The 18,771-nt window shown below is 34.8% G+C and overlaps 1 protein-coding gene across 1 annotated transcript in view; it reads right to left on the bottom strand.

Annotated features, from left to right (window-relative positions):
• Positions 1-18,771, bottom strand: part of ntrk3a (neurotrophic tyrosine kinase, receptor, type 3a) — a 210,557-nt gene that overhangs the window by 49,055 nt on the left and 142,731 nt on the right. The gene's annotated exons all lie outside the window — the stretch shown is intronic.

Below are 18,771 nucleotides of genomic sequence, written 5' to 3'. Positions count from 1 at the left end.
CCGGCATTGATCCCGGCATCAATCCCAGGACGTGTTTGCGTTCACACAGAAGGCATTCTTTTCACAGAAGCAATTTTACTGTGTGAAAGGGGCTTAAGTGAGCTAACATTTGAATGCTTTGAATGTTCGACAACATGATTTATTGTGAGAACATACAGAAACACTCAGGGTGTCATTCAAGGCTTTTTCTAAGAGAGTTTCAGGGTCGAAATGAAGATTCACAGGGCTATTTAGTTCATAAGGTCAGACATCTTGACACAAGGCCAATGAGTGAACTGGATACAGTTATTATTATTAATTGATATTTGAGTAGGTCATACGTCATAGTACTCAAAGAAAGCTTAATGTTACAAATAAGCATAGCTGCTTCAGTGTTAGAGACACAACGACTCATAAGAAAATTATGAAAAAACATGTAGAATATGCATTGGAATTGTTTTTCCCCTCAGGGATTTTCCTCTCCTTTGGAAGGTATCATGCCAGGAAGACAGTCGGTAAAGTAAGCCATACTAAAGGAAAAACAAGTAAACAAATATATAAATGAGCTGAATATTTTGAAATATCTATCAAACGCTTCACTAATTTGAATGACTACTTTATTAAGAAGCATACCAGTCGTCATTAAGGTTTCATTTGGAATTTAGTTGAACTGCAAAATGAAAAAGACTTTTATCTGATCTTATTCTGCTCTTTGTGAACTTCAATCAGAAATCCAAATGTAATGAGCAGCCGCAAATCACATTTCTGGCTATAAATTGAGATTATTTTGAGACAATAACAGTGGTCTTCTGTGACATATTTAAGTGGAAATCTTGGGGAAAAGTCTTAATTAGTTTTAGCCTTTAAGACAGGAGACAACGTTCAATGTCAAATGACCCCTGCAGCTAATTGGGTCATTAAAATACTTTTCTTTTCTCTAATTGGAAAGTCTAAAAGCCCCGAAAGAACCATTAAAATAATTTTAGTAAATAACAAAAGTCTTAGCCAGGTGAAAAAATAACTAACACGATTACTCCTGTTCTTTCAAACCATCACCCTGATAATAGTCATATGGTCATTACTATTATTATTATTATTATTAATATCATTATTATTCAATGGTTCAAGTCATCCATTCATTTTATCCTAAAATTAATAGATGTTTTTCATTAGCTCAGTTTTTGCGTATCCGTGCATTAGTAATATTACATATTAAGCCTAAAACTAAAAGTACTCCTTAAAATTCCTCCTTGGTATCTTCAGGTTATACTTAGAGATGTGCAAGGTCAAACGCAGCTGTTAATGCGCTTCAAAATAAATACATAAAGCATATCAAATGGCACTTTCAAAATCCTATTATACAGCTGGCACGGTGAATTGAAGATTGCATTCACTCGATGTCGCCTTTTGGCATTTTGAGTTAGAAACTCCATCAATAAAGTGCTGGAAACAATTTAGGTGGCCGAACAGAAAATGGGTAGCTTCCTCCTGCTGTCATCATCTCTATTGACCTAGACAACTGTGTTTTATCCATAAGTTTCCATTTATTTTAAAGGACATCATTCTCTGTCTGACAAAAACATTTATTATTATTATCACTATATTCCAAAGGATACGTTTTCAGAAATCATAAAAATAACAAAAATACATGTATAAAATAAGCGCATGTATTATCAAGCTGCTTTAAGTGTACTTTGAGCTCTCTGCTGGGACTGAGCACTACATAAAATGCTTAAAAAAAAACACATTTCAGTGATGAATTATGTTTTTATTCCTTCTTCCCGTACAATGAAAGCCTCAAGGCCAATATTATTTAGTGCCTACAAGGAGACATTATTTGATCTTTTCTTCTATTTATGCATCGGAAGAACAAAGTCAGTTTAATAAGATTGTGAGATGGGCGGAAGAGAACCAGCAAAACCTCCATAAAGACAGTTTCTATGGGGTGGGAGGAGCTAGAATGTAACTGGAAGTGCCTGAAATTAGATTGTTAACGGCAGCTGTAAGGATAATATTCAAGAAATAATGTTACATTTTGGTGTGTTCCTCAAACCTATAAAATGCAGAAGAGAGACCCAATTTCCATTTATATTCATTATATGGAAAAGAGCAGCCTGGACATTCTCCTAAACATTTATTTTTGTGCTTCACTAAAAAAAAAAAAATTTCTCTCACAGACATGAGAAAATAACGACAGACTTTTAATTTATGGCTGAAAACACTTTAAATCATTGTGAATATCTGCAGCCATGTGTAAAAAAAAAAGCTTGGTTTCCCTTGTTTTTTAAACAGATGATGTGCTTCCCCTTTCTGGGCTGATTATCATACAGAATTCCATTTACAAGAAGTTTTCACACAGTTGTTAATTAGTGCTGAAAATAACTGCGGTAATCCTGCATGAGGACATGCATTACACATGCAAACTCGCACACAAATTATCCCCTTGCTGTATGTATCACAGCAACTTCACACAATTTGTGCCATATGAGTGACAGCACTGCATGATAGACGTGTGTATTGTAACCCAGAATTACAGTGAACTCACTTTTTGTCATCGCAATGATTTTTCCAAAGTATGATAATAGTGGAGCTGTCTAACACATCTAAATGAGGCAGGAGGGACTCATCCAAACAGAGCGTTTTCTGGAACGTATGGAACCATCCTAACCACAAATAACTGGTTTGAAACCACAATGAAATTATAAATAAGTATAATAATAATAATAGTACTAATAATAATAATAATGTATCTAATAGCAATGTTAATAATAATACAAATAGGCCTAATATTATGTTAATAATAATACAATAGTCCTATTTTTATATATGACAATAATTTAATAAAATCTTATTATTATTATATATTTTTTATTATTATTGAATATATGCACTGAAATTGTATATATGACAATAATTTAATAAAATCTTATTATTAAATTATTAATAATAATTAAATTACTATTTTAATTAACTATATTATATTTTATTAAATATTATACAATTATTTGTATTTTATTTAATACATGTATTAATATTATATTAATACTAGTTTTAATAATTGTAATACAGTAATAATAATAATAAATTACAAATGTATTGTAATTTTATATAATAATAATAATTATTAAGTAATATTATTTTATATAATACATACACTTTAACATATATTATTCCAAATTATTATCATTATCATTTCTATTATATATGTATATAATACGTTATTATTATTATTATTATTATTACTATTATTATTTATCTAGCTTAATTTCCTAATTTTCGAACTATGACAAAGTGTACAATTTTACTTTATATTTGTAATTTATATATATATATATATATATATATATATATATATATATATATATATATATATATATATATATATATATATATATATAAACAATCAACAACCCAAATGAACAAAAAGCGACATTCTGAGCAGAATTACATTTTGCGATTGGATTTTGGAACAGGGCAAAAACAATATAAATCAGGTTTATCTTCTCACTCAGTTTCTGATATGATCACATATATTTTGGAGTGTTTACACATGCAAAACGCACAGTTAGCTAAACATTGGTTATCGTGACAAATCCAGACGGAAACACGGTTTATCATGACTGAGAATCACACTGCACGCAGTTAGAGACGGGCATAATCAAAACTGATCTCAATCTCTCTGCTCTTTTTTTGAACTTACACTTTTAAACACGCACACACCTGCTGGGACCGATTCTGTGCAAAAGGTGACAGGGACGATTGATCCTGTTTATAAAGGCATCTGAACCCTAGCTGTCTGAAAGCCATTTGCCTGGAGTTGATGTGGCTTCCTTTGATGTTGAAAGTCCACTAAGCACTGTATCTCAGGTAGCTATAAAAGATAAAACAGGCACTATCCATGCCCAATTCTCTCTTATGGCAATTGTGCGCTGATTGCAATGCAAAGCAACCATGCAAGACCAGCACGAATAAATTACTCACATTACTTCCTCTGATCTCACCAATGTGAATTGAAGTGTCTCCTTGACATCAAACCACCTCGTTCGAGAGGGAGAGACAGAGAGAGAGAGAGGTACAGACATGGGAAAAGGGGATGATTCATACTTTCCTTAGCATATGAGCCTGATTGGAAGTTGTAGAGCTGGAAAATCAGCCATATAAAAACACTCAAGCCACTTCCTATGGCCGTAATTGCACTGTCCCTTTTGCTCATTCCTGTGCAAACCACGGTAATGGCCTGAAGACGGTTGCTTTTCTTGTTCTCCTGATCTGTGAATTGCCCAAATATATCTGTGGTGCCCCTTGGTGTCAGCGGCAATGACAAAACTCTTTTGTTGGGTAAACAGAGAATATGAACACAGTGAATCGGCTCCCCGGTGTTCTGACTGCCTGCAAGGCAGACAACAATGCAGTCTTCATCTCGCCACTTTTCTCTTCCAAAACACTCTTCAATTGCTTCTCGGTAAGCATGTCTGGACTCAACAGTTCTTTACACAAAACATCCTCAAACATAAAGAAATGCTGGGTGTGAATTTGGGTTTTATTTTATTGTAGGAATTATTTTTATTGGACTTGACATGAATAAGGAACAAATAAGGAAGTCTTTCAACAAATGACCAATTAATGGAGAGGCTTAACATTCAGAAAATGTAAATATTGTAAATATTGCACGAGATATTTTCTTCTATGAGGTTAGATAGATAGATAGATAGATAGATAGATAGATAGATAGATAGATAGATAGATAGATAGATAGATAGATAGATAGCATTTTATTATATAATTTGGTTGTTATGCTATGAATTGTGGCAAAATATTACATATTAAATTAATGTTATTGTTATTTTTTTAATTATTATTATTGTTATTGCAGGCTTTTAATTACAATTAACTGACTATGAATTGTCTAATACAGTTGAGAAGGTCTGTTGAGTATAGAAAACAATTTTACAGACATTTGATGCGTTTAAAAGTACCGACCATTCACGCAAGGTTGTTATAGGTTATCTAACATATCTAATATCTCAAAAAAAACAAAAAAACATGGGACTTAAGCCTCTTATGCTTTTTTATTTTAATGTAACTCAAGTGCACCGTACAGAAAGTGCCTAATAGACCTCATTTGCTGCTTATTTCCTCTTCAGTGAGGACGGCCCACTATACACTGACAAGCGCAGAGGAAAAATGGAACGATTATGAGGAGAAATTTTTCATAGAGTGCCTCCTTAAGTAATAAGCAGCTCGTTCGCTCGATATGAGAGATGGAAATGTGGAAACACTTTGAAAACAGCAGCTTACTAGTTATCACAATTTCATCTCTGTGAAACAGATTAATAGTACAGCAGCTCCTGGAGCCTCAGGTGTACTAAAGACTCGCCGCCCTTTCTAATATGCATTTCAAATACACTTTCCTTGAACATTAGCTACATTTATTAGTGCTCATACTCCGGTTTAGATATTTTAGGGAGTGCAACGAACACTAATAATACCTCACATTGAGCCATTTGTTGAGGAATCTAGTGCTATTTCTTTTCAGACTTACAATTTTACCCCAACCAGACTCGAATTTGCAAGCTTAACTCAAATGCTACATGCTAACCGCTAAGCCTCAGTTCTGATGCTTTTATGCACCTATTTTAATAATTTTTTTCCCCTCACAGCTTGTCACAGTATACAGTATTCTTCCAGCACAAATCAACAACGGCATGATTAGCTCCCCATGTCATAAAACAAAGTTAGCACCTTCGCTAGTCAACAAAACAGAGTCCCGGTATAGGAAGCATTAATATCCCCTGCCAGCACCTCTGCAGTCGGGCCAAACAATGAAAAACCGGCTGGAACATAAAGGCAGTCAGTCATCTTTATGTTCCTTAACAAAGTAGGCCATAGTCACAACATTCGATGTGCATTTTGTTTATAGCTGTATAAACGCCCGTGGAGCTGGAGGGGAAGGACAGGACAGCCGCTTCGCCCTGAAGGGACAGATGAAGAAGCAAATAGTGACCAAATCTCCGCAAACATAAATCTGTCAGACACACACACACACACACATTAGCAGGATAAAGGACACTAGCCCAAGACTGAAACCTCTTAATAATAAGAACCAATTTTTAGCTGTTCAGATACAAAGGAGAAAAACGATTCTTTGCAACTATGATGGCAGGCGCTATTTATTATTTTGATTTTAGCAAAAATAAGATTGTGAAGAATAGAAGTGCAGATCAATGCACTTTCTTAAAGTGATAGTTCACCCAAAATTGTAGCCCATACAAGACGTGCACAATCGCTAGATTCTACATGTATTTTAATATACCAAAAAATTTTTTTTTTAAAAATTATATATATATATATAAAGTCATATATTTAAATGACGATGAAAAATAGATGCAATTTAAAATAAAGTTCTATATTTAAATTCATAGATTAATATTATTATTTATGGATGGATGGATTGATGGATGGAAGTAGGACAGACAGGCAGATAGAGAAAGATAGAACAATAGATAGAGAGAATGATAGATAGATAGATAGGTAGAACGATCAATTGAACGATAGATAGAACGATGGATGGATGGATGGATATTAAATGTTTGTCTATGCTTCACAGCTATTTTGTTGTTGTTCACGTCAAACAAATATTCTCTTTGCTTTTATGTTAACTCTCAAGGACACTGACATGTTTAGCTTTGTTCGTTCAAGGTCTGCTGTTTAAGATGCAATGTGAAGAACAGAGAGTAGACGGCATGGACTCAAAAACCCGCTTCCAGAGAACGGTTCATGTTAATACACCAGTGGCACATTTATGCTTAATGCTCACATGTACATCCACTACAAACCATGCAATATTTCCAACATTCGAATCACAACAACATGCAGAGGCTTACATACAGTACCGGCACTGCTGAAATGTTTCACGCTCAGCAAATTCCCCTGGTTAGGACACACAGTACTGCAAACTGCAACGCTCTGTTCGAGACTCAAAGGTTCCTCATAGCTTGACTTTCTCGGACGTAATTATCTCTGAACATAATCAATTAGACAATCAAATCAAAGCAGTCAGTATTATGTCATGTATTATTAATTTGAAGTAAATCTGGCAAAATCTAATTTTAAATTAATAAAATTGTGCTAATGAAAATCCAACCACAGAAAAAAAAGAGAGAAAACAATCGCTGTCCCAAGTGACTAGCTGCTAGCATGAGCGCACATCTCTCCATCATATGAGTCACAGCATTGCTTTAAAATTCTGCCCACGGGTATCGCGGTTTCATTCTCGTTCATTATGTCAACTGGCAGTGTGTAATGGCACCCCTAGGGGACTGGAGGTCCTCGTCGCATGTAACCTTGCAGTGACCCTGTGACGTCTTGAGCATATCGCAATTGGCAACTGACCAGCTTGTGTCCTAAATGGAAAAATGAAATATGGCCATACGTTTGGGCTGCCAATATTCCTACAACTCCTGGAGCGATTTTGTAAAGTGACGCAAGATCTGTGACAGTAAGTCAGAGTGCGGTGTCGCTCAGGTGCACCTGAAGCCTCTATGCGGTATTTTACCCTCAGAGACCCCCTCTGGTGAATCTTAGATAGAGGAATAGAGAAACCGGAGGAAGGGAGGGAGAAAGAGAGCAAAGAACACATATCAACTGGAATGGTGACAGCCACACACATTCATCGCACAAGGAAAACATTTGGCTGATTGTGCGCACCGCAGTGAGGCTTCACATGGCTGGCAGGTGTTTGATTCCTGTGGAATGCTAATGACCCTGATCTCCCAGAAGAAGAGAGAGAGAGAGAGAGAGAGAGAGAGAGAGAGAGAGAGAGAGAGAGAGAGAGAGAGAGAGAGAGAGAGAGATTGTTGAAATGGAAATCTGACTTGAGAGACGAGCAATAATGTAACTGACTACAAAACCTGCCCACAAAAAGTGCACTGCAATCTTTTGCCGTGTTTAGGTCATGTCAGAATGATCTTATTTATGAGCTGAACGCACATGAGCTCCACCAAGTCGGCATGAAATGGAAATTCACCCAATCTATTTTTTAAATGCATGTCATTGATCTTATTGTGAATGATTCATCTATGCATACATTTCATTTGATTATTTTTTTATCTTGTAATTTTTAATCAAAATGTCATGACTCAATCTTACTCAATCTTTGAAAGCGTTGCGAAATGTATAAGAAGCAACATAATATCATTTTGCAGCCTGGGTTGTATGTTATATCGCAACTTTTAAGTTAATACCACTGCGAAACCTGTTCAATTAAAGATTTGTGGTGTAAACAAGTTTCTAGCTTGACAGACATAACTCATATAGCTGGTTTATGAAAGACTTGACCAAACTACCTTTTCCTATAATGTGCATTTTGCATTAGGCTGCATTAGCATTAAATGCTAAACAGCTTCCTGTTTTTGTCAGGAAGAACGAACAAAAATAGAAGAACAAAAAATTTGAAATTGTCCAGAGAACCTATTTTATTCAGACTAACATCACAAAATTTGATATCACAAGTGTCTTTAGAGTTACATGATTCATAGCAATCACACTATATTTCGAAATAGTTAGCATTAACAATTAGCCATTCTCAGTTTGAGACCAGCGGGTTTTAAGGGCCGAAGCAGAGCTAATTTCTCCGGTCGGCCTGCTTTTTGTTCAGACTCTGGTGGAAAGGTGTCTCTATATGGGGTGCGTTGTCAAAATGGAATCCTGCCGGTAAACTGCCTATTATATTTTAGTGAGAGAGAAAAGCTGAGACGAGTGCTGTAGACGGGTGTAGAGATAGGCAAACAGGAAGAGAGGCCACGGGGGAGTTGAGGGGACAGAGAGATGGACAGAGGGAAGATAAACTATCAGAAAGAGGAGAGCTGAGCGCCAGGAGGGACCACACGGGGCCAGAACCCTCATTTGTTAGCCACCCAGGCAGACGAGACTCCTGTGTGCTTTTATTGAACAGTGTCTTCCTGATAGATCTCTACTGCCCATGTAGAGTGGATGGGGGACAATGACCTTAACATCATCCTGTTCTGACTATGAGTCGTACAATCCACTTCCTGTTTTAGTGCCGCCCACCCCGTCACATGTCCCTTTATTCTATCTCTCCTACTGTTCGGAACGGACTACTGCTTACTCCACACTGTATATTGACAATTTTGCATATATATATATATATATATATATATATATATAACAAAATATAATAATCATACTATATGCATAAACCACAGTTAAAACCACAGTTTTTTTATTTATTTTTTACTTAGTTATGCAAACTATGATTGAGAATAGAATGTCTGCATGAATTACAGCGATGGAAATTTAGTGGGAAAAGGTGATTAATTATGAAAGCAAAAAATGGCCCTAAAAACATGCTTAATTTTCTTTATATAATTATTTTTAAAAATCTTCTTTTTCTCTCTCTGATTTTTGAGATTCTCTCATGAGATTCAAGTTCACGAAGTATAGTCCACTAATTATCAAAAAAAAAAAAAAAAAAAAGCCCCCTGTAAAAATAAGTTGCTGCCTTAAATTTTTAAGTTCAATCAACTTGTACAGTATGTTAAAGTAATTTCAACTTAAATTACATTAAACTGACTTTAAAAAATGAGTAGAATCTTGGATAACGTTATTTAACAATTTTGCATATTTAATTCAACTTAAAAAACAACAACATCTGATCATATAATAAGTAAATAATAACAAAAATCCTGATTGGCATTACATTTAAATCAGTCTTACTGGAAATGGAAGATTGAGTCAAGCATGTTGCATTATGGGATATACAGTACCTCAATATATCCTGTTGTTCACTGCAATTTTGCAAGATTTTTTCAGGTATTCAGAATATACATGCATGCATAATATACACAGTGGACATGTTCTATACAGCAGAATAAAAAGAGTATTGTGGTAGTCAGCTATTTTGAACCAAGAAAAAGAAACATCTTCCTCTCACCTGTCTGTAAGACTCCCTCCCTTCCTTCCTCCCTCACTCACTACCGATCATGCCCATTTCTCCAGTGTCATTTCTTTTCAAAAGCTCCTCTCCCTTTGCTTTAGATGGCAGGTGCATGACCAAATGAATACAGATTCTGTGGATGTCTCAGCATGACGGCGCCTAATCAGACGGCTCACAGGCAGTGTGAACACACTTAAACACACCTTCTCTTGTCCTCTATCAGCTCCATCCTCTGCCACAAGCTTCATGTGAAACGTGTGCATCTCCCCATCAACGAGGAAGACGGAGAAAACAAGGCAGAGAAAAGCCAGGCATATTCAACAGGAGGTGATCCATGATAAATATGAGTGTCGTGTCGCTCCGTTCTAGCTGGTTCATGGATCTGCACAGGCCTGGATTCTCAATTGTGTGTCTCTCGGGAATAATGCTGAATGTGACTGTGTCTAGCGATAAGAGAATGTGCAATGTCTTTTTGCTTGGAAACACTGATACTAGAATGTTCTTCAGCTGTGAAAATGCTTATCTGAAAGGCCTTAACAAACTTCCCTGACAAGCTAAACAAAAACAAGTCTAGTGAAAATTGCTGCTGATATTATTATGGAACCTTTGACTTATACTTTTAATTTCACTGCTGGGCTAAACACCGTCCCAAAGGGCAGAAAGTCTGCCTTCATTATTCCCCGCCAATTGTTGTTTTATCACCTAAAGGATTATATACACCAGCTTATTGTGGTTTAAACAAAAAATATAAATGTTTTTCAGCAGCCAGGAGAGTCATAAGAGATATTTTAGGACTTTACACTTAAAATAGTTGAATGTTTCTTTCTTTGTGTATATTGCTGATCACACCATGGCAATTCAGATAATTAAAGAAATCAGCAGTTTTCAGAGTACAGACTGTCCCGTCAGACTCTTTAGTCTGAGGCAAATAATATGGACGTTACCTTTTCTCGGCAAATAAATAAATAGAATAAAGGCAAGTATAATTTCTTATACTGTAGCTTGTCAGCATTTTAATATTTTAATTTATTTCGTGTGACAATTTAATTTGATCAAATATTCAGTTTAGTCTCACGATTAATATGATCAGCCATGAGTCTGTCATTGACCTAATAATAATAAATGTTATTTGAAAATATTATTAATATAAAAAATATATAAATATGTTCTACTGTAGACAATAATGTTTTATTATTATTATTGAAAATTATAATTATAAATAATTAAATAAATAATTAATAAATAAAACTGTTTTGTAGAAAATAATTCACAATATAATAATAATGATAATACATATTTGAAAAATATTAATAATAAATAAAAAGAAGGATAATAAATAATACATGTAAGGAAAAAATTCTACTGTAGAAAGAATTCACAATATAATGTTATTACTATTATTAAATATTGTTTTAAAAATATTATTAGTAGGCCTAATAAAAAATTCACAAACATAATAATAATATAGTCAATTTAGTTCACACTATATAATATATTATTAAAGTCACACTATAATAATAATGATGATAATAAATATTTAAAAAATATATATTATTAAATCATAAAAAGTTATATATTTAGTGTGTTGCACTCTAATAATGAAGTATTCTTCTTTATCCAAGGCTATAGTATTCATCTCAATGATTACAATCCTAAAGCGATGGGCATTGACTAAACACAATGAAACGGTTCATAGCCAATATGCGGTCAATGTCTGCATAGTTAATTCATAGCCTGCTTGCACAATGAGCCACAAAAACTAGCCAATTTCAAGATAAGGTGGCACCATGAACCTGTTCCCTTCGGATTGCTTTTTCTTCCCACAATGCTTTGAGTGTCGATTAAAGCAACAGGGACAGATAAATGTGATTCATTATGCATCGTTAGATAAAGCCTGCTAATCCCAAGAAAAGCTGTGATAACATGTCCTTCCTCTTGTCAGCAGTAAAAAGGAAACAAAATTCAACCTTCATAAGGTGTTAGCGCTTATTTGTGTGTGTATACGAGCTGGTGCTTTTCAAAAGTGGGAAAGCACAGATAGCCGCTTTATTTTGGTGTCTGAGATGTTGCTTCTAAACCTATTCTAAGCAGTTAAATTAAGGAAAATAACTTGAAGAAGCATTGAAATGCTCCAAGAATATGTGACATATCTACAGATTATTAATAAAGTGTGTTTCCGAGCACTCATAAAGCAATCTGAGGTATGCCATGATGGCCAGACAGAAGAATCAAAAGCCGACACTAAACTGTTCAGACGGGTCAAGGTTTTTCATTTCAAAGCCATCAGGGTATTGAGATTGACATGACCTTTGTGGCGGCCCTCCTTTCTCCTCTCTCCTCGTGTAATTGGTTTACATGCGAGTGTGGCGGTGAGTGATGTCAGCACTATGACAGAGCGAGGCGTTGAGGAGACATCAAACACACAAACAAACCACTCTACCTTCACATGTACTTCTCTTTCCTGTCTTTCTCTCAGCGGGCCTTGATGTTATCCGTTTTGCTGTCTGGAACACTTTGGGATATTTACGTCATGTTTTTAAAAAAAAATTATAAAATGAATTCCTAATCATAATAGTTATAACAATAGTGCATTTCATTATTAAATAAAAGCATATTATTTTTATTATTATTTTATTACAATTTAAAATAAATTGTTATATGGTAATTGATAAACAACTGTAATCAATAATACTGCTACGAATAATAAAATGAAACAATAATAATAATACTAATTATTATTATTATTATTATTGCTGTTGTTGTGTTAAACCATTTATTAAGAATAATATTAAAATACAATATAACAATACAAATAATAATAATTATTATTATTATTGTTTTATTTGTGATACTAGTATTATTCATTTATATAAATATTATTCTTAATACATGGTTATAAATGGTAAATGAAAAGAACTGTAATATTATTATTACTATTACAATTACTATTATTATCATTAGTAGTAATTACAATTGTTTAACATTTATGATTTAGAATATTTATAATAATATTTATAATGATTATAATAATAACCATATGCTTATTTAATAATGAAATGTATGTATTATTATTCATAATAATTGTATTATTTATATTCACTATTACAGGAGTAGTAGTAATTACAATTGTTCATCATTTACCACTTATTATTTAGAATATTTAGAATAATATAATATTTATGATTATTACTAATTAAGTATTGTTCTTGTTACTATTATTATTATACTGTATATACGTGCTATTCTTAATAAAGGGTTATAAATGGTAAATTATATAAACAAAGGGTTATAAATGGTAAATTATATAAACAATGGGAAAAAAGATTATTACTATAATTATTATTAGTAGTGAGGATTATTATAATAATAACCATAATTTCATTATTATTTTATTTTATAATTATTATTATAGTAGTAACAATAGCTTTTTTACCATTTATAACCCTTTTATTACTATTATTATCATTTTTAAAGCCAGTTTGTACATATGTATAATAAAGAATTTTTAATCACATGTTAATGCCAGACGTAAAGAAAGGCTATGTTTAATATTTTGTTATAATGAAAAAGACATTCAAACATTTAAAAAATAAGGCTTAAGTGTCCAACAACTTTTTGGAGTCTCTGTAGAAAATCTGCAGGGATTAAACTTGAAGCGGGGTAAAAAATGAAGCGTTCTTATAATAGTGACATTTTCTTGACAAACCAGTGGCCGTGTGACAAGCCGTCTGCCGCCAGTCAGAGCCAGACAGGACGTCCTGCTTTCCAGGACTTTACAGCCAAACGCAGACGGGATGGGGACGGACATTGCGGCAAACACACAGACAGGTTCCTTCTCCTTCTCCGTCTCCGTCATTAGCCTGCGAGGTATTCCGGCGAGACGGGAGGAAATGAAGGCTGGATGTTTGCGCTTCCACCTGAGGATGTTGCTGGAAAATAAACCTAGCAGTGATATGAGATGAGTCGCAGTCCAGCTCAAATGAGAGTCCCAGTCACTGAGACGAAGTGTTATCCTTATTGAAATGCAACGAAAAATACTTGAAATTCATTTAACTTTCGCAATGTGACGTATTTCGTTTTACACAGTTCTGTACGACAGAGTACGATGCCACTGTCCTGAACACGCTGCCAAACACCAGATCCTATCGCAATGCAATTATCCCAAAATCAAGATGTTATGGGCAGGCAGATGGACAAATCTATATTCATAGCATTATGCAGTCCATCCCTGCAGTGCTTAAATGAATGGTAATGGATACCTCTGGCAGAAATGCATCAAAGTAGGGGACTGGTGAGGCACAGAGGTGCCGGCACTGGAGCCAAGTGACTGCATTAGATGTGGTACTCTTGTGTACATATAGCCATCTGACTCGTGGGCTCATTGAGAGGCGGTGTGTGTTGTGTCCTTTCTCTCGACTGTGACAGGTTCACCGCTCTCATTTTGTCATATTTGTTGGGGCTGGTCTGGTGGCGGTCGTGTTTCATCAGTAATTGTGCAATGCTTCGGTCTAAGGTTTCACTTGGTTGCAGAACAATGTGTTTGACAATGACAAGGGACGTGTTCAGATGAAAGTTGATTGACCACCCAAATACTATAGATAAATATAAATGCATTACACAGCAGACGGCAAATCATTTTGTTTTAAAATAACAAGGCATGAAGCACAAACCAACCTATTTCACAACATCAACAACTATGATAATAATAATAATAAACAACATTATTATGATTATGATTATTTAAAAAATATTTTATTCATGTTTTGGTTCTGTTGTAATAATAATAGATGATGATAATGATAACAATAATAAATCATTATTATTTCCATTATTATTATTATTGTTATAATGACAAAATAACAAAAAGAATAAATAAAAAATAATAATAATTCATTATTTATTATTTATTTATTGTTAATTATTATTATTATTATTATAAAACTGGTTTTTCAAGGAATTTTCAGTAATAAGAATGCTTATTTTTCAAGTTTAATCCCTGCAGATTTTGTAAAGAGACTCCAAAAAGTTGTAGGACACATTTTAAAATGTATTTTTCATTATAACACAATATTAAACATAGCCTTTCTTTATATCTGGCATTAACATGTGATTATAAATGTCATACTACACATATGTACATGACTTGAATAATTTTAATAATAATATTAATAATACATAATCATTTATTTTATTTTAATAAAAATATTAAACACACACATACATATATATACAAATAATATTTTGCTTATTTTGCAATAATAATTTGGTTCTGCTGTAATGATGATGATTCTGATAAATCATTATTACTATTATTATAAAATGTATTATTTTGGTTATTTTATAATAATAATAAACAATTATTATGGTTATTTTAATTTATTAAATCATTAATTTGATGATATTGATGAATTTAAATGATAATGAAGATGATGATGATAAATCATTATTTATTATTAATATTATTATTGACATAAGAACCAAAATAATAAATGTAATAATAATAATAAAACAATAATAAAAAACTCATTATATATTATTATTTATTATTATTATCATTATTATCATTAGTAGCAGTAGTACTATGACAACCGAACCAAAATAACAATACTTGAATTAAAACTTAAAACTTACAAGTAAACATGGAGAATTTGACTACAGACCCTGGGAGCTGTGTACAAACTCTTTTGAATAATCTAGATTCTGTCTCGAAAGGGCATTATTGATAAATGCGGGGCATTTCTATTTCATAGGAGAGTATCCAAAACTCTGACCTTCTTTTGAAGTGATTGCAGCAACATTTCCTCTGCAACCCCTTAACCTATAATCATGGGCTTTTTGCTGCAAGGGACCATTTCAAAGCCTCTGCCAGAATTGGAAAAAAAATTATATATGTCCTCTCCAAATGCCTTGTTATTCTGGGGTGATCCCTGTAGTCGAAACAGGCCATGCGGGAAGCCGGGAAGCCCGGGGGTTTCAATCGCCCCCGCAGCCCAGTCGGCCCCGGAATATCGCACAGATAAAACGATTCTCCTTTTCCTGTTTCGAACAAAAGAAAAACAGATGAAGCAACAAATCTCCTATAATCCAGAGAAAATGGGCTTTCTCTGATTTGATCCTCTGTACTGTCTTTACAGCAAGGAGAGAGAGAGAGGAAATGCAAACATCTCAATGCTTTTTCAGCATCCAGTGGGAGTCAACAGCCACTTAATTTATGCCCTGACCATCGACCCAGGACTCCCTGTCTGTTAGGAGGGCTGATCTTTTGGTTGTTTGTCCAGATCCCACAGGAACTTGGTAGTGCTGATAGTTCCCTGATATAAGTGGTTCCAGTCAACATGGAGCGGGGTCATTATATATCCTGTCCACCCACTGAGACCCGTCTGTCTTAAGTCACAGGAGGGGAAGGTTACGCTTTGAAAAATAGAACCTCCAGGAATCACAATGACTTTTTCCTCTCTCTCCATCTCCTGTTGCTTCACTATCTTACTTCCTTCTCCTGACTTTTGCTGTCATCAGTATTACCGTTATGACATTGTAAAGCTAACTTTGAAAGATATAGTGTTCTAGCTGTCATAATCGCAAACACATAGCCAATGCTTCTCTTGCCCTTGGCTGGCACTTCCATAGCACTGTATGATGTCATTGTGACAATAATTCACAGCGAATGGTAAAGTTCCATCTTAAAATTGTTACAAAGATCCAATGTTAAAAATAATGCATATAAAAAGTTGCTATTCTTTCACCATGGACCATAAAATGTATTAAAGGGATGGTTCGGAGTAAAATCAACCTAGGGTCCTTTGCACCATGACCTCGAGCCAAACACCCCCCCAGAAGCTTTTTTCCCTTGGTTGAACATTATTAAAGTTAGAGCTTATTTAGAGAAATCAGCCGAATGGCTTAGTGCAGGCGCTAATGGATCCAAGGATGTATCTCGTAAATTACCCCACTAATAATGCCCAGAATGGTACCAAACTTCTACAGTAGTACAAATAGGTTCTGTACTCATAAAACGAGGCATTGGAAAGTTTGTAAGTACATCAGGAGTTTTTTTTAATAACACTTGCCTGATGGCTTATGCTACCGCTAACCCGGACATGGACGTCACTTCAGTGATTTGGGCAAAGCACGTAAAAGTCCTGGCAGAGAGCGATGCATAAGATGTAGTGTAACGACGCCCAGTTCCAGGAATGCACTAATATTTTGTTGGTAGTACCAGTTTGCAACAATTATTAGTTAACACTAAGTTGTCAACACTTCAAAAAAATTTTTTTTTAAAAATTGGATATACCAAAAAACTTTTCCAGCAACACCGGGTGATCGCGCTTTCTGCCAGGACTTTTACGGCCTTTTCCCAAATAAGTGACCTCGACGTCCGGGTTAGCGGTAGCATAAGCCGTCAGGCAAGTGTTATGAGTACAGAACCTATTTGTACTTCTGTAGAAGTTTGGTACCATTCTGGGCATTATTAGTGGGGTAATTTACGGGATACATCCTTGGATCCATTAGCGCCTGCATTAAGCCATTCGGCTGATATTTGGCTCGAGGTCATGGTGCAAAGGACCCCATCCCTTTAATACATAAATAAAATCCATCCATCAACCAATCAACCAATCCAAACCAACAATAGATGCATCGATTAATATGTAATATTCCCACACTCCTAGTGGACATTCTGTCAACGTTATGGAAATTATGAGGAAAGAAATTTGTTTTTCTTTGGAAAAATATGCACTGATGAATCACAATAAGCCCAGGAACTTGAACTGAACAGGATTCAATGGCCTCAAATGGCGCGTTAAAATTCAAACGAAAAGACCAAAGACCTTTTTTTCTTATTTTGTAGCAAATGTTTCCTCAGAAATCAATGGCCTTTTAAAGAGGCTTTTATTTTTACCTCAGTTCTGTTTAACCAGAATCCTTTCAGCAGATGTTTTATGCTTCACATCTGGCGAGTGGCATGCAAACAGTGCAGTGAAAAGCAAAGAGGCAATTACGAGGGCGACTAGATAAATATCCTGCAGAGAGGGCTCTTTTTGAGCGGGTCTGTGTGCGCAGGTGTGAGAGTACGGCTCTTGCAGATGGGCTAAAGGCTAATGATGAGAACAAGTAGGACTTCCACTGTCAGAGAGAGAGAGAGAGAGAGAGAGACTAGTTCAATTCAGTGGTCCATGGGCAGACAGCAAACAGCAAAAACTACAACCTGTAATGTTCTTCACACAAGACTAGGTATTGGTAGCTATCAATTAAATTGTTTCCTGAGAGGATAACCCCCCCCCCCCCCCCCAAATACCATAAATGTATCACAATTGTCATATGAAGGCTCTCTGCTATTGTATTACCACCTATATGAGATGAGACATTGTTTTATCAATAGTGTTTTTGCAGCGAAACTTTTTGACATTTTTGTTGTGCTGTTTTGTGGAATTGACAGATTACAATTATAATCCAACAGCTGAGATCAAAGGCAGGCAAAACTCCTGACTTTTATTTTCTAACGAGTGTGCAAGGCTGATAAATTCCCCTCTGTGTGGGCCGCTATCTCTAGGCCTTGGGGCACTATAGAGATTGACAGAAGCAATGCTCTGCACCAGACCTGGTGCTTCTGCTTTCATAATGCTGATTTCCCCAACATTTAACAGACAAAACAATGGAATTTGCAGCTTTAAGCTGAAGGAAAGTCCTCCAGGGGTGTTTGCAACTGTTGCTGGTGTCACATTCTTTTTCTTGAAGTCGAGTTGGACTGCAGATAAGAGTTGAACAATTTTTTTTAGTTTTGTGGTTCATAGAATACACTGGAAACTGATTAATTACAGCATGTTTAAATATATAGCCTG

Source organism: Leuciscus leuciscus (genome assembly GCF_965113295.1).
Source record: "Leuciscus leuciscus genome assembly, chromosome: 25".
Taxonomy (NCBI): Eukaryota; Metazoa; Chordata; class Actinopteri; order Cypriniformes; family Leuciscidae; genus Leuciscus; species Leuciscus leuciscus.
Note: the sequence above shows the minus strand (reverse complement) of the source record. Positions and strands in the feature narration are given on the sequence as shown.